Raw genomic sequence first — 25067 nt, forward strand, 5'->3', positions numbered from 1 at the left:
CCTCCATAGCACTGGGTTTTGTTTTGATGTCTGATGCAGACTTTGTTATTATTGGTCTTCTACTCTTCTTTGTCCCTCTGCTCCTATCTGCTCATTCTTTTTTCATTAATAGTCCCCAATTGCACTTCATTCTTCTTTTCTCTCTCATCTTTAACTTCTTCTCTAATGGACACTTCTAGTTTCATGACCAATTGGCAGTGTATATACAAAATATTAAACATTAAAATATAACATATAAACATTAAAATCTAAAGCCGTATATAAGAGAAAATGTAGTGCTTATCTTTCTGAGTCTAGTTTGTTTTACTTACCAAAATGGGATTCATTTCTATCCACTGTTATTGAAAATGCTAGGATTTCATTTTTTTTACAGTTGGATAAAATTCCATTGTGTAAATATACCCCATTTTCTTCATCTAAATCTCTACTGTTGGGCATCTGGTCTGGCTATTTTCTTAGCAATTGTGAGTAATACAGAAATAAATATGGGTTATTGCTATTACTTTGGTAGGATTTAGAGTCTTTTGGACATGTATCTTGGAACAGTTTAGTTGGGTCATACAGAGGTTCTGCTTTTAAACTTTTGAGGAGCCCCTATTTCCGTTTCCATACTTGCTGCATCAATACACTTCCATCAACAGTGAATAATGGTTTGTCTTTGCCAACAACTTCACCCATAGTCATGACATGTGCTTACTTCTATTCCAAACAAGAGAAAGGTAAGGAACACTACCAAACTCATTCTATGAAGCTGTTACTACTTTAATACCCCAAACACCTAAGGAGACAATAACAAAGCAGTAGACTGATCTAGTTATTGGTCATAGATATAAAACTCCAAATAAAATGTTTACAATTGAATTCAAGAACACATTAAGGGGCTGAAGGATGGCTCAGCAGTTAAGACCATTTTTGCTCTTGCAGAGGACATGGTTTCCAGCATTCAAATCATGTCTCACAATCTTATGTAATTCAGGCTCCAGGGGAATCTGATTCAATCATCTGATCGCCTCAGCTATGAGGCATGCATGTGATACACATAGAGACAATACATCCATACATATAAAGTAAGATAAGTTTAAAAAGAAAATCAAAAGAACTTTTATTCATTTATTTTTGTTTTTGTAATCCAATAAAAATTTCCCATCTCTCTCTTCTTAGGTCCTCCCAGCTCCCCTGATTAATTCAACCTTCACTGTTTCTCTTCAGATACAGATTGGCCTCCCATGGATATCAGTCAGCTATAACATATTAAGTTGCAGTAAGACTAGGCACATCCTCTTTTATTAAGTCTAGATGAGGCAATATAGTAGGAGGAATGGTTCCCAAAAGCAGGTAACATAGAGACAGCCCCTGCTCTTGCTGTTAAGAATCTCACACAATGACCAAGTAACATATATGCAGTGTAACATATATTCAGTGGCCCTAGGTCAGTTCCATGTAGGTTCACTGGTTGTCTAAGAGACCATCTTACACTTGTCAGAATGGCGAATATAAAAAACACAAGTGGCAGACATGCTATGTGGGTCTATATAAGGGTGACTAGACAGAAACCCTAGTCCATGAGGAGACAAAGATCAGGTGACAGGAAACACCTCAAGATTCCTGTTCTCTGTCTTCCAGCATAGACTTTTGCTGGGGAAAGCTTTAGAATCCAGGATTCATCTGGCTCAGTCTTTCACATACTTAACTGGAGATATAAAATAAGTTCATGACAGTGGGGTAGGAGTTACAACAAGTGTCAGGTTGTCTTCAGGCTAGTGCAGTGAAGAGATAGCTTAGCCTTCTCCATGCCAGACTTTCCCTACAACAAGCCAGGGACAATGACTCTGAGGCTCTAAGAGACAAGACAGGAGGACCCTGATTTCCTGACCTGTGTCTGGAGAATAGACACTCCATAATCTATAACCATGTGTTTTACTTCCTGTGAGCAAGAACAAAACATCTGCTTCAGTCATTATAATTTTGGGGGCAGTTATCCCTGACAAAAGTAGGTAGGACACAAATGATTTGTACACAATACCATAGAAAACTTTGTCGATGTGATCTCCAATCTCTATCCTAAGCACATATAAAGATATTTTCACAGCCCCCTTCCTAGAACTCAGAATGAGAAGCTATGGTAGATGCTGTCAGTGATTGGCTGGCACTCTGGGGCCATATAATTCCATGACTCTCAGATGACTTTCTCCTGCCATGAATTCCTCCCCTCTTGAAGTCATTTCCTGTATGATGGTGGGGGATAAGTAGTCCTCCACTCACTGGAGCAACACTCAGTCATTGATGGTTTGCAGTTGGAGTATAGATCTCCATTCCCCCTACCTTGGCTACAGTACTGAAATTGGATGCTCTTTCCTTGAATTTTCTGTGAGCATTAACTCTGATCATACATTAGGCTAACTGATATCATAATTAGCTCTTCATTGACTATCTCATTGACTCTTTAATGACTCTATCTCATTATTATTCATTATTATCTCTACAACTGTCTTTCAAAATGGACATTTTGTATACGAATGCTTATCTCAAAGATACCTTTGGAGAAGCTCAAAGTAAGACAATGAATCTATAGTTCCTTAGTTAATTCACCCTTGTATTTGATATGGATGAAAGTCAGTATCACTTAAAATTTACATGCTGAAACTTTGCCCCCAAATATCATAATGTGGCTGTAATTGGATATACACCCTTTAAAGATGTTACAACAATAACATGAGATTTTAGAATGGATCCTAATCCAATATGACTGGTGCTATCTTATCATAGGAGGAAATGTGAACATAAAGGACAACAAGGGTAAACTTGCATAGGAGGCCGACCATGTGTAGAGGCAAGGAAAAGGCTGTCTACTCTATCCAAGAGAAACAGATTGAACAAAAATTAACCCTCTTTACCTTGTGATCTTGGACAGATAGCCTCCAGAAATGTGAGAAAATCAATGTCTTTTTTGTACCCACCCAGTCTGTAATACATCTCTCTGGTCCCTGTAGACTAGCACCAGAATTGCTTAGTGGAATCTAAAGATAAGACACAAAATGGAGATGCTTAACACCCCACTCCAGTTCAAAGGCAGAAACATGACCAGATACAACCAACTTTCACTCTGTGGGGCTGCTAGCCACTTGTCTTTCTTAATATACTAGGAAGATGTCCTAACAGAAAGCCTTATCATAAGAAAAATAGATGGGCATTGTAAACAATTACAGCATCAGTTCAACTGGCCAAAGGTTAGGAGAGAGAGGGCTGAGGGCTTCAAAGAGATGGCTAGAAGAGGCAGGATATGTTCTTCTCACCAAGGTAATTTGGCAAATCTGCTATTGTCTTGACCAGATAAATGTCAACACCAAAACTAGAGCTGGGTACCAACACCCAAATAGCCCACCACAAGCCCCAGGGGGTCACACATTCTTCCCCTAGACCAAAGTTCTGCATGCAATGGCATTTCTGGAGACCCCAAATTAATAAAGGGGTCTCCACTGTCATTAATTTGCTATCTGGAACGATGTTGAGGACAAGGGCTTTGGAGGTAGAATTGGAATCAGATCAAGGAAATGATATACCCTGAAAAATATTGACCAGATTTTAGGGTCCTCCCTTTTATCAGGAAAGAAATTTGTTCTTTAGAGAAAAGCCAAAATTCCCTCCCCCATCTCTGTCCTTATGGAGTGAAGTCAGTGTTGTCCTAAGAAGTCAGGACAGTGTCCAATTATTAAGCAACACACACTACACTTACTGACAACGCTGCCTTTGCCATAGCTGGCTGGCCTTTACAACCTGGCAAACGTCCCTGGCATTTGGGTTATGAAAACTATCTCGAGTTTTCTTAAGGAAACATGAAACACAGGAATGGATTATGTTCAATGCATGTTAAATTTAACCCCTATTTGAGACTCAAGCAAAGAGAAGGGGACACATCTAAAACTCGTCTGCTCCTGACTGCAACTTCTGATTTCTATTGGCATTGTAGAAGTGGTGGTCAGTGAAGCTCAATCTACCAAAACCCCACAGTAGACTTTGGGTTTACGTGTCAGCAGTCAATTGTGATTGTTCCCTCTTGGATTTTTCTATGTGGAAAACAAAATTCTAAGAGGTGACCTGAAGTCCTAAGAAGTTGGCGGGACATGGCAGCATAATTGTCTCTGGAGACCTCAAGCAATCCCCCACGGGCCAGCTCATACCCATTGATTTCAATGATTGTAAAAACTGGGAATGTTAAAACAGGCTTCATAGCCAACAGAGGTCTGACTCGGACTCCCCTGAATATGGGTCTCAGCCAGAAGGTCTGAGCAGTCTGAGAGACCTCAGACAGTGGAGCCAGGATGTATCCCTGGTGCACAAAAGGACTTTGCAAACATATCCCCCATGGAGGGATAACTGCCTTATTCTAGAGATAGGAGAGAAGCCCTAGTCCCTACTTCACAGGACCTGTCAGATCTACATGACCCCAACTGGATGGCATTCCCCACATATTGTATTGTGGTGGGGGGTTGGGAGGGGAGGGTGTTTAGAGTGCATGGGAGAGGGTAGAGAGGGCAAAGGGAGGGAAGGAGGGAGGGAGGGCTTGGGGGGAGGGAGGGAGGGAGGGAGAGGGAACTGGGATCGACATGTAAAATAATAATAATAATAATAATAAAAAAAAAAAAAAAAAAAACGCTTTGACTCCAAAATTTAAGTTGAAGAACAAGTTACTGGGGAAAAGTATTTCTATTTTTGTTTCCACAGAAAATGAAAAGATGTGGATTCCTTCCAGACTAATGTGGTTTGATCACACCAGACCGCCTGAAACAGAGTACAAGCTGATCCTACATTCCAAACAGCTGGACAAAACAGCCCTACAGACTACAGCTAGGATATCTGAATCTTCTTCGAATCCCCCAAGACAGCGCCCCTTACCAGCAGGAAGTAGTTTGGAAAGAACGACGCCCAAATTCCCAAATATTGTGTATAAATGTTTGTTTTCATTTAATTGGACTTTGTTATATAAAATTAAATAAAAAATACTCTATATGCAAAAAAAAAAAAAAAAAAAAACAGGCTTCATACAAAAGTAAGCAATATACCACTGACCTTCTCCCCAGTGTTGTCTGTTATTCTGTGACTACTTAGGTTTAAGGATTCAGGCATTATGCTGGCCTGCCCCATCACCCGGCAAAATGCATTCAGGCAGTACCCTGGTCAACCCAGGGTTCCATGAGTACTAGTCTGCATGCAGGTGCAACGGACCCCTTTAAAAGTCAGACCCCTGCCCACTCATGCTCTCTCTCTCTGCTCTTCCCGGCCCTTCTTTCTGTGTCTGCACTCTTTCTGTTCTTTTCCAGTTCTCAGACAGGACTTTTCATCTCCCTCTTCGCCTCTGTCCTCTCTCTGTGTCTCTATACCTCTTTTCTCTTTCCTACCTCCCCTTCCCTCTCTAATAAAACTCACTTAAACTCTGTCTGCCTGGAGTGTCTGTCCCTTGCCACGGCCATCCTCATCTGCCATGGGACCCACCCATGATCACTCCATGCAAGGTCCCCCTTGAACTTTATCCTAACACTTATGGGTGGGATGTGGCGAACATTGCACTGGCCTGGACTTCTCCACTTATTTTTGCTAATCTTTTCTAGGAAGGAGTAATGGGTGGTTCCAGATGAGGAACTGTTTTACACCCTATGTGCTATGGCTCATCATGCACAGAATCTAAAAGGCACTCTGGACATACACTAAAGTTTTTAAACTGTATGTGTATTTATTTTAATGCCATCCTGCATTTTATTTTGAGAGAATTGTCAGAATCTGAATGAGATTCCAGTGTGAGGCCTTAGTCACACACAATGATAAAAAGCTTGGAAATAAAGGAAATGATATTGTATTTCTCAGGCTGCCAGGCCAGTAATGGACTATTCCACCTTGGATTAAAGCCACCTTAGCCATTGCCCTTGGAGCTCTGCTATGGACCCGGGAAGTCATGGATTTCTAGTTCAAAGAGTTTCAATGACCCTCTGGCTGTATTTAAGCTTCTATGTCCCAGCAATGAAAGATGGACATGCCTTCTAGCATACTTTTGTTCTTCAGTTAATTCTCTCTTTTTTTCCAATGTAAATATTAATGCTTTTTCTCTCGCTCTCAGGTGTTCCCCATTTCTACATACATTAAATATTTTGACTTCAACAAATTTATTCAAAGGGGGCTTTTATGTATACTCATAAATGGGGAAATATATTAATATACAATAACTTCAAGGTAGACATCCATAAGGTGTCACTGTATTTTATAAGAGTAAAATAAGAGCAAAAACAAAGAGTAACCATGATATATGATAAACTATCTGGGTTATAGTAGTATATTATGAAGCCTAAGTCTCTCAGTGTGGAAATTGATTGATGAGGGTTATTCAGTAACTGAAGTGTCTCTTTTGATTTTCTATCTTCATCGTCAGTGCTTCAAAGGGGTTCAGTGCAGACCTTGACCTCATAGAGTCAATATCTGTGTTGGAGTAGAAAAGAGAAGAGCTTTACAGCAGCCTCTCGTTAGGATGTAGACACCACATGAAGGAGATCCATCTTTAAAAGGTCAGGACAATGATGAGGTAGATTAAGAGGAGAGGTGTCCTAGTCTCATTTCTATTGCTGTGATAAAACACCATGACCAAAAGCAATTTGGGGAAGAAAGGGTTTATTTCATCTTATACTTTATAGTCTGTCATGAGGGACGTCAGGGCAACAGCTCAAGGCAGGATCCAGGAGGCAGGAATTGAAGCAGACACCATGGAGTAATGTTGCTTACTGGCTTGCCTTCCATGGTTTTCTCAGCCTGATTTCTTGGTTGAGTTGAATAAGAAATCAGGGTGAACAAATCATGGAAGGATCACCTGCCCATGAGTGGCACTGCCTACAGTGGGCTGGCCTTCCTACACCAAGCATTAATCAAGACTGATTACAGGGCAGTCTGATAGAGAGATTCCCTAATTTTAGAAGTGATGGGGTTTGTGTCAAGTTGATAAAACCCAATCAGCACAGGAGGCAAAAGCAGTTCCGTTAATGGCTTCATGCAGGGTCTCTTAGCAGACAATGTCTGATGGCTATCTACACCAACCTTTCTGTTGGTGTTTGTGGTTAAGAGAATTTGCAAGTTCATCCTACCTCAAAATGGGAAGACAAGTGCATCTTTCTTGGGTGAATTGTCAGAATAGTCTCTATGCAGAACAAAGTTATTAGTGGCCTTGTAGTCCAGCACAGACAAAATATTCACCAGCTGTTTGTGTCTCCTTCCTCAATTTAAAAGACTCCCCCCCTCCGTGTGTGTTGATGGGAATAGATGCCAGTGTCTCATGCATCTTAGTCAAGTGCTTGATCACTGAACTACCAGCCCCATAAAGACACTCTTGATTTAGAGCCAGTTTTAATCACTCTCTCCACATGGCTTCAGTTTGGGGCACCTGCCATGTACATAACGCCAACCCAGTGCTAGAGGAACAGCACAGTGTGTGGTCACTTTGCCTCCCTCTTTGTCCAACCTGTTCTGGACCTCCTTTGAGTCTTTAACCATAGAGATACTCTGAGGTCACAGACACAGACTAGGGGGTCTGGCATTAGAGAAACGCACTTGCAGAGAAGGGCAGATGCCACTTGAGATTCCTAGAAGGAAGATAAAGCTGCATGTACATACAATCTCCTTCCAAGAGACAGGTCTATCATATTCATTGTCCTGATCTTTGTCCTAAGCATTCCAGTTTCTCCATGACTCTCTTTTCACCTCTGTGTTTGCTTCTGTGAAATCTCCTGTCATTCAGGAATGTATTAGAGAAAAAAATAATACTCTGAAACTAGATTTTTGAGGCAGGGAATCCATCCATAACTTAGCCCCTTATCTAGTTCACCATTTGAGACAGGAAACCATCTCACACTTTGATTTCAACTCTCAGTCATCCTCTGAGTTTGGCAGTGCACTGAGACTTCAGTCATCATTTCAGGCCACACTATGAGCTCCAGGAGTCAACTGAGAATCAGTCCCACAGCCAATCTCCAAGTAGCTTTTGTTCCTTTCTACATCTCCTGTTTACATAAGGTCACTGCACCAGGCTGCCTTGGTCCCCAGTGTTTGTGCTTATCCCCCCTTTCTTTATTGTCTTTATTTCCCTATTGTCTTCATTTTACCTCTCCTGAGGAACATAAACTGCCTTGGTTTATGAAGTTTCAATGATCAACCTCCTGAGAAATGAGATTGTTCTGTTATCTGAGTACCAATTTCCATCTACCTCATTTCAGTCTGTTTTTGATAAAAGCTTGCGCACCCCCACACTTATTTTCACTCCTACCATTCCTCCTTCCTTGTATGCCTCTTCCTCTACCAGCTGTCCAGCAAATTAATACTAGCGACTAATGCTACCAAGAGTTCTTGTTTTTATTTTCCTCACTTGAACTCACAATAACTAATACATTTGCACATATCGTACTAATGATATCTCTTTATTGCCCCAACCAAGTGATACTTAAGAAATAACTGGTGTTCTGTTTCCACGGTGGATTTACTGCTGGATGGCAGCTGTAGTTTCAGACAGGACTCAACAGTCAGAAGATTGGCTAGAACCTGTTGTTGTGAACAATAATCTAGAAGTAAAAAATTGATGCCTTGATTGTATAACAACTTTGTCTTTCTTGAATGCTGCAAACACTTCCACTAAAAGTATAACGGTGACCTGAACCAACAACAAACTATTTTAACTAAGAAATCTAACCATAGATATGCAGATTTCGGTGTAAGGATACAAGAAAGATTAAAAAAAAAAAAAAAAAACCAAGACAACTGTGAACTCCAAAAATTACCAGTCCTCTAGTAACAGCTCCCAATAGAAATGACCTAGACACAATTCTAGGCACATAGTTCAAAATGCATTGATAAAAATGGCTCAAAGAGGAATAAATGTTTAATAGAACACAATCAACTAAATAAAATAAGAAGCCAGTTAGGGTTATAAAATATAATTCAATGAGGAGAGAGAAATGCTGAAGAAAATCAAATCAATCTACATTGGAAAATGAAAAAAAAAACAACAACAATATGCTCAAATAAGTTAATTGGAAAGTCTCATCAGTAGAAGATGTCATGTGGAGTATAGATTTACCTGGATTTATAGACACGAGAGAACAATTGTATCATTTAAAGGCAAGTGATGAATTTAGAAAGTATATGAACAGACCATGTCATGTCTATATTTTATGGGTATAGAAAAAGGAGAATAGTTGCAAGTTGTTAGATTAGAAAATATTTTCAATAAAATCATAGAAAAAGATTTTCCTTAATCTTGAGAAAGTTGTTCCCATCCTGACACAAGAGGCACACAAAATGCCAAATAAACAGGACCAGAAAAAAACCCTCCTCATGTCAGTTGAAACAATGAGCATCCAGAACAAATGAAAGCTTTGTGGTTTAAGGGCCCAGGCAGATATAAAGGTGGTCCCATCAGAATAAGTGCTGATTTTTCAATGGGACATGAGAATAATGTATATTCCTGACTCCAATATACATTATGAGGCAATAGTAATAAAAACAATGTGTCACTGGCACAAAACAGACATGTATATCAATGGAAGAAAATAGAAGACACAAACATGAGCATTGGTAACTACTGCCATGTGGTATTTGATGAAGAATCAAATTTATACACTGGAAAAAAGAAAGCATCTTCAACAAATGGTGCTGGGAAAACTAGACATCCATATACAAAAGAATAAAATTACATTTGTAGCTATCACCCTGAAAAGAAAGGAGATCCAAGTGAATCAAAGACCTCCATTTGAAACTTGAAACATTGAAACTACTAGAAGAAGACATAGGCAGTACCCTACAAGACTTAAGTGTAGCAAAGGTCTTTCTGAGCAGGCTTCTATTTGTCTAGAAGCTAAGGCCAAAAATCGACAAGTGGAACCTCATGACACTAAACAGCTTTGCACAACTAAACCAAAACAAACAAACAAACAAAACCCAATAAATTGGGTAAAGAGGAAGCCCACAGAATGGGAAACAATTTTTCCAGGCACATATCTGACAAATGATTAATATCCAGAATGTATAAAGAACTCAGAAACAAAAAGTCAATGACAATAACAACAACAGAAACTAACCAATGAACAAACAGAAAAGCAAATGAGCCATTTAAAAACTGGGTCTTGGACTTGAAAAGAGAGGTCTCCAAAGAAGAAAAAAGAATGGCTAAAAATGTTCATCATCGCTAGCAGATAGAGAAATGTAAATCAAAATAAGTCTGATATTTTACCTTACCCCAGTCAGAATGACAAAGATCAATGGAAGACCTGACAACAAATGCTGGAGGAGATATGGAGGGAGGGGGAAGGGAGCCCTCATTCACTGTTGGTGTGATTGCAAACTGGTGTAGCAACTATGTAAATCAGTGTGAAATGTTCTCCAAAAGCTAAAAATATATCTACCATGTGACCTAGCTATATCACTCATTGGCATGTGCCCAAAGAACTCAACATCATACTTCAAAGATACTTGTTCAGCTGTGGTCATTGCTGCTTTACAAACAATAGCTAGGAAATGGAAACAAGCTAAGTGTCCTTGGACTGACAAATGGATGCTGAAAACTTGGCACAGTGGAATATTATTTAACTATAAATAAAAATGAGTTAATGAACTTTGCAGGTAAATGGACGGAACTAGAAAAGATCATATTGAATTAGGTAACCTAGACCCAGAAATACAAGTGTCACATGTTTTCTCTCATTGGAGGTTTCTAGCTTCAAATCTTCAAATGTGCACACATAACCTTTATAAACTATAGAAACCATGAAAGTACAATGGGGCCATGGTCAGGATAGAGGGTTGGGGAGCAATAGAGAAGGGAATATCAGGACACAATTGATCGATAGGGGAAATGGGAAATTGGGTTACTTAGGGAGAGGGAGAGAGGTAGATACAAAAGAAGGCGGGAAGAGGGTAAAGGGGGAATGGTAGGGTACAAGTGGTCTGATATGAAAAATGGGGGCTACTTGGGGGTGTGGAGGAAGGTAAGTACAGGACAAGAAGGGAGGTAGATGAAATAGCAGTATGGATGGCTGAAAATCCATAATTAATCATATTATTAACTATATTAAAACAAATTATAAAGCACATGCTTCAGTGTATACACATACATAGTTTTAATGAATTTTTCTCATCTGGAATGATTGTGTCATCTCCAAGAGCCAATGACCTAACAGTAAGCTCAGACAGGAGAAGCCCTCTTTTGAGTTGTTATCCAGGGTTGTCTAAGAAACTCCTCAAACATGTAGCCCAAACATGTTGCCATTTGTTAACCCGCAGACGTGGAAGGCAAATCCCTATGGCAGAAGGCACTGGGCACTTCAGAAACAGAGCCCAGAAACTCCTGAGCTGCAACTGACCTGTGTGGCTCCTCCCTGAGGACTAGATTTCATAGTACCAGAAGGTGCCACACAAGCTTCCAAAGGAGGTAAGCAACCAACCTTCCTACCCAGCTATGACGCCAATGCATCAATAAACAGCATGCCACCAAACCCACAAGAGTCCAGTAGTGGCATATATACCTCAGCAGTAACCAACAGCTCTCTAATTGGATCTAATACATGCTCAACAAGAGGGAGACCTTTTCTGGTACTGGGAACCTAGGCTTCACTACTCAGTGCTAGTGAAGTCATGGTTTTTGGAGGAAAATCTATAACCACTAATTCATTAAACTAGCATAACCACTAACAACTCTCTGAACATTTGTCCTTATACACACAGATAAAGGCAGTCTTTACCCCTCATCAAGCTAGATGGAGACCAACGTGATTTGGTTGTATAACCTTTTGAAGTTTGAATTGCAATAGTGAAACTGTCTGTATGTAAACATTTTTTAATTAAAAAAAGAGGAAAATATTCAGAATATAGAATTAACATGCAGAAATCTGTAGCTAATCTACAAAATAACCCAAGAATAAATTTAGCCAAGGAAATAAACGAACTTTTCAGAAAAAGATCATAACCCCCCTACACATACAAAATGTATGAAGACACTAGAAAATGCAGAGAGTTCTCATGTTCATGGACAAAAAGAGATGATATTGCTTAAAAGGTTATACTGTTCAAAACAGAAGGTACAGATTCAAGGAAGTCCTCAAACAAATCCCAGTGACATTATTCAGATACCGACAAAAACGTATTCCTAAAAATCATGTGAAAATAGGAAGGACACTGAATAGTTTAAGTAAAGAGAGGAGTGAGAAAGCCAGATTTTTTAATACATACTTCATAACTTTAGTAACAAAACCAGCACAGTCCCAGCATGAAAACAAATGTCTCAACTAACAGAATGGGATCAAGAACCCAGAAACAAATTCAAGTTCATGATGGTTCAGATGGGAATGAAGACTATTAGGAACCAGATTAAAAATCATCTCTGTTTAGATTTGTTCGCCATCTGAAATTTCTTGATATGCTGGATTCAGAAATGATTTTAACTGGTGGAGAAAATCCTAAGGTAGCACAGAATTTGAGCCACATTAAAGTGTTTTATTAATTTCAATTACATATGCAGTTAGATTTGGAAGAACAAAAATTCAGGATGAATATATAGAAAATCCCCCCAACCAAGCATTTTGAAAATTATATACAAAGAAAGTACACATGTGAAAGAGATTAGTGCTATAAAATAGGTCAAGATTTTGTATCAGACCAAAAGAAATGATACCCAAAGGCCTCCAAGGAATCAGAGACTGAACCTAATATAGGTATAAGGTATAAAATGGTTTGGAAGACACTGTTTTGAGAAGATAACACTAGAAATCCTGGTTCCCACAGTGGGGCTTGATGGACTGTTCCTAAGATGTGCTTTCCATGTTTGGATACTCAGAGACTTTGCAATTGATGTGTCATGGAGCTCATTCTCCACATTGTGCTGTTTTTGAGGCACACTTTCAACTCTAAGATGCATAAAGGTGTGAAAGTGAGGCTGATGTTGCTATGGAAACCCTAGTAAGTTAGAAATGAAAGTACTTGAAACATCTGTCTATGAAAGATTCAGAATATGAGGAGAGCCATCCACAGAGAAGCTCTGGGGACAGTAGACAGCAATACGATGGAGGAAATGCTTAACAAGCCTGGTGGAACCAAATATATCCACTGGGCATGGAGCTTTAGGATCTAAGATTTGCCTTTATAGATTTAGCCTATTTTGCGCCAACCATGAATGTTCCTTTCTGGTTCTTTCCCTATGAAATAAGAATGTTTATTGTTTGCCTTTGTGTCTTGGGAATGTCTAAGTTTTTCATTTCCATGGGGACTCACAGTTGAGATTGTCTGGAAATTAAATCTTGGACTTTTGGTCAGTGCTGTGTGAACCTGTTGAGAAGTTAGAGACTCTGGGAGATGAGCTACATATATATTGCATTGTGTGATGGACATGGCATTCTGGGGCAGAAGCTATGATCTAGAATTCATATTCTTCCCTGAAAGCTCATGTGTTAAAGCCTTGTTCCTCATCTGATGGGAGTATTGGGACATGGTGGAAACTTAAGAAGGTGATCATGTGAGACATGTTTCAAGCCACAGCCCAGGTCCTATTCTCTGCCTCTTCATCTGAGATAAGGAATATTAACTTACTGTGTGCTCCTCACCATGATATACTATAGTGACACTAGACTGGCACTAACAGGATAAGTGACCACAAATTGAAACCTCTTCTAATAGGACAAGATTCACAAGTTTGAGAAAGAAATCAAAGAAACATCACCCTTTACAATAGCCACAAACAGCATAAAATATCTTGGGGTAACACTTACCAAACAAATGAAAGACCTATATAGCAAGAACTTTGTGTCTTTAAAGAAAAAAAAAATTAAAGAAGATACCAGAAAGTGGAAAGCTCTCCCATGCTCTTGGATAGGTAGGATAAACATAGTAAAAATGACAATCTTGCCAAAAGCAATCTACAGATTCAACGCAATTCCCTTCAAAACCCCAGCACAATTCTTCACTGACATTGAAAGGATAATAATCAACTTTATATGAAAAAAAAAAAAAGATCCAGGATAGCCAAAACATCCCTGTACAATAAAGGAACTTTAGGAAGCATCGCCATCCCCAATTTCAAGATGTACTATAGAGCTATAGTCCTGAAAACAGCTTGGTATTGGCACAAAAATAGACAGTAGTCCAGTGAAATCGAATTAAAAAATCCTGATATTAACACACACACACACATACAGACACCTGATTTTTGACAAAACAGCTAAAAGTAGCTAAAAGTTGCTAGCACAACTGGATGATGGTGTGTAGAAGATTGCAGATAGACCCATGTCTATTGCCATGCACTAAACTCAAGTCCAAATGGATCAAAACCTCAACATAAATCCAGCCACACTGAACCTCTTAGAAGAGAAAGTGGGAGGTATCCTTGAACAAATTGGTACAGGACACCATTTCCTGAACAAAACACCAGTAGAATAGACACTGAGATCAACATTTAATAAATGGGACCTCCTGCAACTAAGAAGCTTCTGTTAGGCAAAGGACACAATTGACAAAATGAAATGGCAGCCCACAGACTTGGAAAAGACTTCATCAACCCTACATCTGACAGAGGGCTAATCTCCAAAATATACAAAGAACTCAAGAAACTAGTCAACAAAACACCAAATAACCCCATTTAAAAATGGGGTACAGAACTGAAGAGAGAATTCTCAATAGAGGAAATCAAAAAGGCTGAAAGACACTTAAGAAAATGCTCCACATCCTTAGCTATCAGGGAAATGCAAATCAAAACAAATTTGAGATACCATCTTACTGCTGCCAGAATGGCTAAAATTAGAAACACCAATGACAAATTATGCTGGAGAGGATGGTGAGAAAGGGGAACACTCCTCCTCTGCTGGTGGGAGTGCAAACTCGTACAGCCATTTTGGAGATCAGTATGGCAGTTCCTCAGGAAAATGGGAATCAGTCTACCATAGGACCCGGCAATCCCCCTCTTAGGCATATACCCAAATGATCATGCAACAAAGACATCTGTTCAACTATGTTCGTAGCAGCATTATTTGTAATAGCAAGGACCTGAAAGCGACCTAGATGCCCTTCAACTGAAGAATGGATAAAGAAGATGTGTCACATTTATACAATGGAATAGTATTCTGCAGAAAAGAAACAATGGAACTTTGAAATTCACAGGCAAATGGATGGAACTTGAAGAAACCATCCTGAATGAGGTAACCCAGTCACAAAAAAGAGGAACATGGTATGTATTCACTCATATATGGATTTTAAACATAGAACAAAGAATAACCAGCCTATAATTTACACCACCAGAGAAACTAGGGTACAAGGAAGAACCTACGAGTCTCAACAAGGTCCCTCACAGAAGGGGAAAGGAATGAGATTCTGAGCATATTGGGAGTGGGGGGGCAGTAAGTGGAGAGGGAGTCAGGAGAAAGAGAAATAGAGGAGAGGAGAACATGTGAGACCAGAAAGATTGAGTCAGGGAAGGAATAGATAAGAAGAAAAGAGATAGATAGATAGATAGATAGATAGATAGATAGATAGATAGATAGATAGATAGAGATTCCATAAAAGAGGGAGCCATTATAGTTTTGAAGAGAAAACTGACTCTAGAGAAATGTCCAGAGACCTAGACTGTCCCCAACTAACAATTTGAGCAACAGTGGAAAGGCTACCATAAATGCCCTTCCCTGATAATGAGATTGATGACTAACTTATCCAGCATCATAGAGCCCTCATCCAATAGCTGATGGAAACAGAAGCAGACACCCACAACAAAATACTGAGCCAAATTGGAATCCAGATACAGAGAGGAAGGACAAGACCAGGCTACAGAAACACATAGAGAGAGCTGACCTGAACAAGGGGGAGCTAATGGACCCCCAGACTGATAGCTGGGAAACCAGCATTGGACCGTGAGACTCCCTGAACATGGGTCTCAGTTAGAAGGCCTGGGGAGTCTAAGGGACCTCTGACAGTGGAACCAGGATGTATCCCTGCTGCACAAAAGGACTTTGGGAGCCCATTCCCCCTAGAGATAGGAGGGAGGGCCTAGTCCCTACTTCAAATGACTTGACAGATTTTGATGATCCCTCCTGGAAGACTTTACCCTCCTTGTGGAGTAGGTGGGGCAATGGGATGGGAGGATGGTCAGGGGAGCCATGGAAGGGAGAGAGAGAGGGAGGGGGAACTGGGATTGATATGTAAAATAAAAAAAGAAAAAAGAAATAAGAGGTGGAGACATCAGCTTAAACCACTAATGACCCTAAAAGTCCCTACAACTTAGAGTTCCTATGGGAGGCCTTACCCTCTTCGTGGAGCAGATGGGAGGAGGGAGATGTGGGGGGGCATGGGAGGAGGGAGGTGGAACTGGGATTGGAATGTAAAAAAATTAAATAAAGCCCCCCCCCCCAAAGAGTAATGTTGGAAAATTCAAATTCAAGGGCTAAGGAACATGCTCCTGAACAAAGATATCCCAAAGAAGAAATTCAAATTGATAATACATTGAAACAAATAGGAATAAAGTACTTTTCCCTCTAACTTCAGGGAACATAGTATAAGAGGTGGCAAAAAGCATTCAAGAGCCCAGATACAGGGAGAATGGCGGTGAAATCCTATCTTCTGGGAATGTCACAGCCATTGTAATTGTGCACTCACAGTAGCTGCACCTGCCTGTCCTAGGACTTCAAAGGACACCCAATCCTGGAAGGGAAGGGTTCATGAGGCCTTTTCCCTGATGGACCATTGGCTACTGATGAAGTTTTGAGGAAAGGGTGGGTGTCATTATCGTCTGATGTTTGCTCTCAGGTGAGCCCACCAGGCTCCATTGCCTAGTTCCACACCCATGGTCACACAGGTGCCTTCAAGTAAACTCAGTGGCTCACAATGCAAAACAAAAAAGAATGAATATGGCAAAGGGGGATTGACAGGAGGCAGAGGGAGATAAAAGGTCAGGGACTGAGACTGATCCGAATGCATTATATACACGCAAGAAAACTGAACAATTTAATTAGGAAAACAGTGCAGCATGCCAACACATATGGGTCATAGTGAGGACAACTATAAGTAAAGCTGATAGCAATAAATGCCTGCATTAAGAGAGGAAAAGTTTCAAACAACCTAAGAGTACACACCGAAGTTCAAAGAAAGAATGAAGTCACAAAGGTAAAGTCAGATGTTTATTTAAAAAATAAGAAAGCTGAAAAAAACTGAGTTGGTATTTTTTTTTTCAGAAAGAGTGAAGAAAAAAATTGATAAACCTACTAGTTTCAAAACAGGGAAGATCTGAATCAATTTAAAAACTCACAACCAGATGTGAAAGAGAAAACACTACAATGGAGATCACAGAGCCTGAACCTGTCATGTGAAACTACTGCAATCAAGTATGTGCACAGGAATAAGATAACAGACAAGGAACAGAGGCAGATAAGGGGACCCAGTACTCCCTCGACTCCTGGGCAAGTGGTAAATCGTTAAAATCTTTAAGATTACTGTTCCTGCTAAGGATATATTTTGTTTAGTTCTTTTGTATGCACTTTTCCTGAGGCTAATTTTCTGTAACTTAGCAAAAATGGAGATTGGTGGACCATTCTACCTCACCATTAGCTGCTGTTAGAATTTCTCTTGAACTGAAGGGTTGTCAGTCAGCCAGCTGGACTCTGTATGTCTGGAACAGGCATCTTGAACAAGCTATAGAGACCTCGAGAAACCTACACAATGATGACAGTCAAATACAAAATTAAATCTAATCCAGGTGGTACTACCAGTGAATGCTTAAAACTATAGCACATAGGTTAAAGAAAATGAACACGAAAATGATTAAAGCAATAAATCATCTCCTGATTGTGGAGTGAAAGAATCAAATTTAAAATGTCAATAGTATTCCCAGCGATCTATTGGTTTAAAAAACTATCAGCTCAAATTCCAATGCCATTTGTCTGCATAGAAAGAGGAAAAACATTTAAAATTTTGTCACCAAGATTATTATGAGTAAGAACAAAGCTGGAGCTATCATACTGCCCTATTTTAAACTCTGTTCTATATCTACAGTTATTAAACATTGTGGTAGTTTATTTACCCATGTGCATACATTGAACAATGAGATATAATGAAGAGCCGAACACAGACAGGTACTGGTTACTGTTTTACAAAGGTGTCAAGAATATACAATAAGATGAAGCATTCTCTTCAGTCAATAATGTTGAGAAAACCAGTTTTCCACATTCACAAATTAAACTAAAATGGAGGGACCAATATGATTTCAGAAACCTCCACTCACAAGTAAAAATCATAAAGGAAAACCAGAAATTCTTGCCACAGAAAAGAGTTGCTTAGATTTAGCACCAACACTACGAATAACAAGTGAAACAGACACATGGGATAATATTAAACCAAACAATTCTTCATAGCAAAGAAACCATTAGCAGTGTGTGGAGACAGCCATTGGAAGAGAAAGCTATTTGGATCTTTCTATATGGCATATGTCTACTCAAAAACTGTATGAGCAATTAAACAATCAGCAATTAACAAATAAGTAAATTCAAAATGAACAAAAGAGGCCAGACGCCTGAAGTAGTATTTTGCAATAGAAGACATATATATGAAAATAGATAGTAGATTCTTTTCTAAGGTCCATGACATCACTGGTTCCCAGTACGAGGTATGAGTTCACTCCTGTCGAGTGAGAGTTAAATACCATTAAACAGTTATTGGTTACCATTGACATATGAGTGCTACTTATGCACATTTATGCACATCTTATGATGCTGCTAGCTTTCAAGTTCATAGGTGGTTCAAGACAGAGTATCTGGGAGGGGATGGAGGGAAACAAGAGAGGGAGAAAGTAATGTGCTCCTTTTCAATTTAAGACATTAAAAATTCTAATGAAAAAGGACAATAGATAAATGAAAAGTTTTTATCATACTGGATATTAGTAAATATCCAAATTAAAATTATGATGAAACTCTTTTCTCATGATACAAATAGATTTCATTGAGAAGCAAAAATAGAAAATTGTAGAAAATGGAATCCTTTAAATACTGTTGTGAATGCACAGTGATGTGGGAGTCTTAAGAGACTGAGAGCAAAGCCGCAACATGGCCCATATATGTCACTGTTGGGTGTTGGCTTCAAATGTTTGGGAAGAGTTTTCTGAGATGTCTGTACACTATGTTCATTGTAGGTCATGCACTACAATCAAGCGGCATCAACTCTGTCCATCAAAATCAGAGGAAATGGAAATACAGATGTGTAGAGAGTTGGAGTTGTCTTCATCCTTAAGGAAACTGTTACTTTTACAGTGTGGAGTGAATCAGAGAACATCACACCATGCTAAACAGTTGATCATAGAAAGATAAATGCCATGTGTTGCTACTCCTTGTGTAATGTGGATTTACTCACATTAATACAGACAAAACTTCAGGTTAAGAGAATGTAGGTCAACAAATGAGGAAGATGAAGGAAAAGAGGAATAAAAATATCAGGCAAGAATCAATTATTTCTCTTTTTAGTCTCCCAACCCACACTAATATATATGAATGATAAAATTATACATTTAAATATAACTGAGAGGAAATCTCAACTCTTCTCACTGTAGAAAACAATAAGTATGTAAAGAAATGTGTGTTAATCAGTTGATATAATTATTAAACATTGCATAATCAACAGTAAAATATATGCACCCTAAATGGGCAAAGGCAGCTTATCAATTCACAATTTAAGAAATGATAGGAAGTTTCTCTCTTTCAAAAATATTTCAGTGTACTATAATCTCCATACTTTCTTCATCCCTGCAGATTCTCACAGGTAATTGCAACTTCAGAAAATAATGCTGGAAAATCATCTTAACCTCTAAGAGGAGAAGTTTTGGCAGATACAACTGGTACCTTTGATAGTTGGTCCCAGCAACTTGGATACATTAAGAAATGCTTAGAAATCTAGTTCATTGCACTTTGTGTTTATGGAAGTATTTCCGGGGACACATTGATCATTATGGCTAATATTTTTTTCTGTTGATTTATTCAAAGTTCTAAAACACCACTGGGTGGAAAAACATGATGGGGAAAGGTCACTGGGGCCATACTCATAAGACCGGGGACCATGTCTGCTGCTCCACACAGCTTCCATATTTATCTGGTCCCATGATGTGAGCTATTCAAACTCTCCCAGAATCACAGGCTGAAAATTCTGAGGCTCTGAACAAAAGTAAACCTTCGTTCCCTGAACTGTTGATGTCTTATATTTTTGTTAAGGAGTGAGATAAGTAATAATCATACCTTCTTACTAATTGCCTATGTTTCTGTGAAGACCAGCCTGATGACCACATAAAACATCAACAGGACTTTCTTAAGCCCTTTTCTGGTCACTAGAAACAACTGTGCTCATGTTTGCAACAGGCAAATATGTCATAAACCTATCAATTCCTGTGGAAGAACACTCAGCCAATGAGTGAGTATATAAAGCTCTTTTTCTGCTGAGAAAAGCCCTAAGAAAAACCCTAAGCTGCAAATATCTATGGTGGTCACATGTTAGGCAGTTCAGTAGATTGGCCTCTCCTTTCTAAATGTTACTTCACCCCTCTATGGTTTTCTATCTCCTAGATTAAACTGCTTGTGAGCACTTTTCTCATAGACTCCTACTGGCACAAGTGAAACTAAAGATTGCAGGTCATAGGGAACCAGCTTTTGAGGCCTGACCCTGGGCAGATTTCATATCTGACCATTTCCAGAGGTGGGTGTGTCAGAGGCCTAGCTGGTGAGCCTGTATCCTCTTCCCATACAACACCCAAGACTCAACTTCTGTGGCCATGAGACCCAGTCACAGATGGGGCACCAAACATCACATCCCTCATTAAGTCCAGGAGAAGGTCTTTCTTTCTGATAGGATCGTCTGTCCCTGATAAATACTTCTCAATGGCAGCTGGAATCAGTCTCTCACAAATGTACTAAAATGGACCAGGAAGTAATCAGAGAAAAGTATTTCTGGGAAAGTGGATAAAGAAGACATAGCTCATGAGATTTGCTTGTTAGTAACCTTTTCTTTATTTTATCAGAACCAGAACATACAGTGCCCTACAGAAAATAGCAGCCCATGTGTCAGAAAAGCAAAACACTCAACATTTGAAAATATTGTGGTGCCCATCATGACACTAGTCTCTCTTCAGTGCCTCCCTTGGAAAGCTCAGGAAACTCAACTTGAGTTACTCTACCTCTAGTCTGAACTTAGTGATAGGCCAACTGACCCTTGGGCTATCTCTTGTGATTGCTAATCTTTTCTCTATCCTGTGAGATACAGTTTCATCAGCAACACTATTTTCTCAGGGACTTGAGAGAAAATTTGTTTGAAACTATTTAGCCCTTTGAAAATGTGAACATTTGGTGAGATAACCCCTGACCTCCTTTTTGGTAACCATGGAGAATGAAAAACTTACTTTGGTGAGGCCCATATGTCAACTTACATCTTTGCATACTATCATGATGAGAATAGAAGTTGTTCCTGGGAACTGAGTGTGAATTAAAATCAGTAACTATAGACAGGGACTCACTGCTACCACAGTGTCTCTAAGAGCTTATCTCAGTCTTGAAATCTCCATACACATCAGGAATGTGAGCTCACTGCAAAATGCTATGAAATAAGATGCATCTTTCTGGTTTAGTCAGCTTCTGAGTTTTTCTTTGACAGAGAAAAGACATAGATCCTTCTTACCTTCTACAAACAACTTTAATTTAGTCTGAAGTAATTTTTATGATTCACAACAATGAAGTTGGCATACCAAATCCAAGAACAGATCAAAAAGATCATCCACCGTAATCAAGTTGGCTTTATTCTAGAGATGCAAGGATAGTTCAACATACAAAAATCTCTCAATGCAATACATAATATAAACAAATTGAAAGAAAAAAATCACAAGAACATCGCATTAAATGCTGGAAAAGCCTTTGATAAAATCCAATATACCTTCATGGTATAAGTCTTGGAGAGATCAGGGAAACAAGGGATATTCCTAAACTTTATAAAAGCAATATACTGAAAGCTGAATGCTAACATGAAATAAAATGAATAGAAACTCAAAGCAATTCAACTAAAATCAGGAACAGGACAAGGTTTTCCAATTTTTACATACCTATTCAATATAGTACTCAAAGTTTTAGATAGAGTAATAAATAAGACAATTGAAGGAGATCAAGGAGATACAAATCTGAAAGAAGCAGTCAAAGTATTGCTATTTGCAGATGATATGAGACATATAAGAGACCCAAAAAATTCTCCCAGGAAATTTCTACAGCTGATAAATACTACTAGTGAAGTGATTGGATACAAAATTAATTCACAAAAATCAGAAGCCCTCCTACATGCAAATCATAAATGAGCTGAGAAAGAAGTCAGAAAACTAACACACTTCCTGATATTTCAAATTTTATGAAATATCTTGGTGTAACTCCAACCAAGCAAGTGAAAGAACTAAGAAAAATCTTTGAAGAAAGAAATTGAAAAAGATATCAGTAATATTTCCCATGCTAATGGATTTATAGAGTAAAAAAATGTTTATCATACCAAAAACAATCCACAATTTCAATGCTATCCCCATTAAAAGCCCAACAAAATTCTTTACAAACTTTCAAAGAACAATACTTAACTTCATAATGAAAAACAGAAAACACAGGATAGCTAAAATAATCATGTACAATAAAAGAACTTCCAGGGGGTATCACCATTCCTAATTTCAAGCTCTATTAGAGAGCTATAGAAATAAAAACCTCATGGCGTTGGCATAAAAACAGATAGCTGGATCAACGAATGAAATTGAATCAAAGACCCAGATGTAAATCCACATACCTAAGATCACCTGATTTTATAGAAAGAAGCCAAAATTATACAATGGAAAAAAGAAAGAATCTCAGCAAATTGTGCTGGTATAACTGATTGTCAGCATGTAGAAGAATGTGAATAGATACATATCTATCACCTTGCAGAAAGTTAAGTTCAAGTGGATAAAAAAACCTCATCATAAAACCAAATACAATGAATCAAACAGAAGAGAAAGTCAGAAATATCTTTGAACAGACTAGCATAGGAGATCACTTCCTCAACAGGACATCTATAGTATAGACATATGATCAACAATTAATAAATGGGATAGCACCTACTTTGGATATTAGTATGGCAGTTTCTCAGAAAATTGTGAATTAGTCTACCTAAAGACCCAGCAATACCACTCTTGAGCATACACCCAGAGGATGCACACTCATACCACAGGACATTTGCTCAACTGTGTTCATAGCAGCATTACTCATAATATCCAGAAACTGGAAATATCCAAGATGCCCCTCAACCAAAGAATAGATAAAGAAAATATGGTACATTTATACAATGAACTATTACTTAGTAGTAAAAAAAATAAATAAACAAGGACATCTTGAAAATTTCAGGCAAGTGGATGAAATTAGAAAAAAAAAAAAAAAACATACTGAGTGAGGTAACCCAGACCCAGAAAGTCAAACACACTATATACTCACACATAAGAGGATATTAGATGTAAAGCAAAGGACAACCAGGCTAAAATCCACAACCCCAGAGGAGCTAAGTAAAGAGGAGGACCCCAAGAGGAATACTGCCCCACTAACTGGAAGTCAGAATAAAACCTTTATCTCTCTTCTTGCATTTCTCAGGATACCTTATCACAACAGCAAGATAAGTTTATAATACAGATACTGTGGTGAAATAAAAAGTGGGTAAGATATTGTCTCTGATTTCTAAGATGTTTCCTATTAAAGTTGATTACATGTGGCTGTTCTAGTGGAGATAAACATATCTGCATGAGTTTGAGAGTAGCTTTGCCATGTGGGAAGATGCTGTGAAACAAGAACAATAACAGACCAGCCAATCAGAACAGACTATGATGAAGATAATATGCACTTGTGGTTTGCAAAACCTTTCAACTGCCTCTACAAAGCTTGAACTGTAGGCCTGCCTGAGGTGGTTTGAATGACAATGGTACCCAGAAGCTCTTCCTTGTGAATGCTTAGTCTTCTCATTTGTTTGTCACTTGGCTGTTGTCTCAACATGTAATCTCTCAGCTGTTGCTCCAGCCCTGTGCCCACCTAGCTATCAGGATATGCAAATCTCCAGTTAAGTGCTTTCTTTTATACATTGCCTTGGTCCTGTTCACCTTCCTAACAATAGAAGACTAACTTGAGAAATGCCTAAACCAGAGTCCCTTCTGCTAATTAATTTTAAAGAATTATATTAGTAAGAGACTGCCCTATTTCAGGGATCCAGGAACTAACACTGAAGATTAGGGAGGTATGATGGTAATGTTTTCTATACGGAATAGGCAGTAGGGCTAGGACTCACCACTGAGCTCTCTGTCTGGGGCTCAATTCTAGGATGAGACAATTCATTCATTTCTAGTGGTTCAGTCTCTTCTGCTACCTTGCTTTGCTCAGGTACAAAAAAAAAAAAAAAAAAAAAAAAAGAAAAGAAAAGAAAAAAGAAAAAGAAAAAGAAAGAAAAAGAAAGAATAAACTCCAAATTAGAAGAACCTTCCTCCGATATTCAATTCTGTTAGACAATGAACATTGCTAAAAGTTAAATTGATGCAATGTGCCATTTACAAGAACACCAATCTGTTGCATATGTATGAAAACTGCATGTGTTTAAAATTTTGAAGTACTTTTCACTTTTTATCATACCTAATATTTGAGTGGATCTTTGGAAACCCTATTTACAGTTATCCAGACTAAAACATTTTTCTCTGGAATGCATCTTTTCCTTCTTAGGAAGATCCCCAAGCACTTACTACTCAACACTTATACACAGGCATTGGGGTGTGGCTCAAGGATAGTCTTGCACCTATGATGCCATATGCTAATTATCCATCACTGTAAACTAACAATCAATTGTTGAAGAACTATTCTTCTGTGATTTAGTAATCACCAAACTGCCTCATGCATGTAGTCCAGTTTTCCTTCCCTCCTCTCAAACCCTCTACTTGAATGAGCTTATTTCCCATGCAGAATTATCACCCTACCTGTAACAACTTAGTTAGGTAGTTTATGTGAGATCCTTTAGGACAG

At 38.7% G+C, this 25067-nt stretch overlaps 1 protein-coding gene across 1 annotated transcript in view; it reads right to left on the minus strand.

Moving 5' to 3' along the window:
* Positions 1-25067, minus strand: part of LOC127230009 (carboxylesterase 1D) — a 392242-nt gene that overhangs the window by 67013 nt on the left and 300162 nt on the right. The gene's annotated exons all lie outside the window — the stretch shown is intronic.

The sequence above is a fragment of the Phodopus roborovskii genome, unplaced genomic scaffold (assembly GCF_943737965.1).
Source record: "Phodopus roborovskii unplaced genomic scaffold, PHOROB, whole genome shotgun sequence".
Taxonomy (NCBI): Eukaryota; Metazoa; Chordata; class Mammalia; order Rodentia; family Cricetidae; genus Phodopus; species Phodopus roborovskii.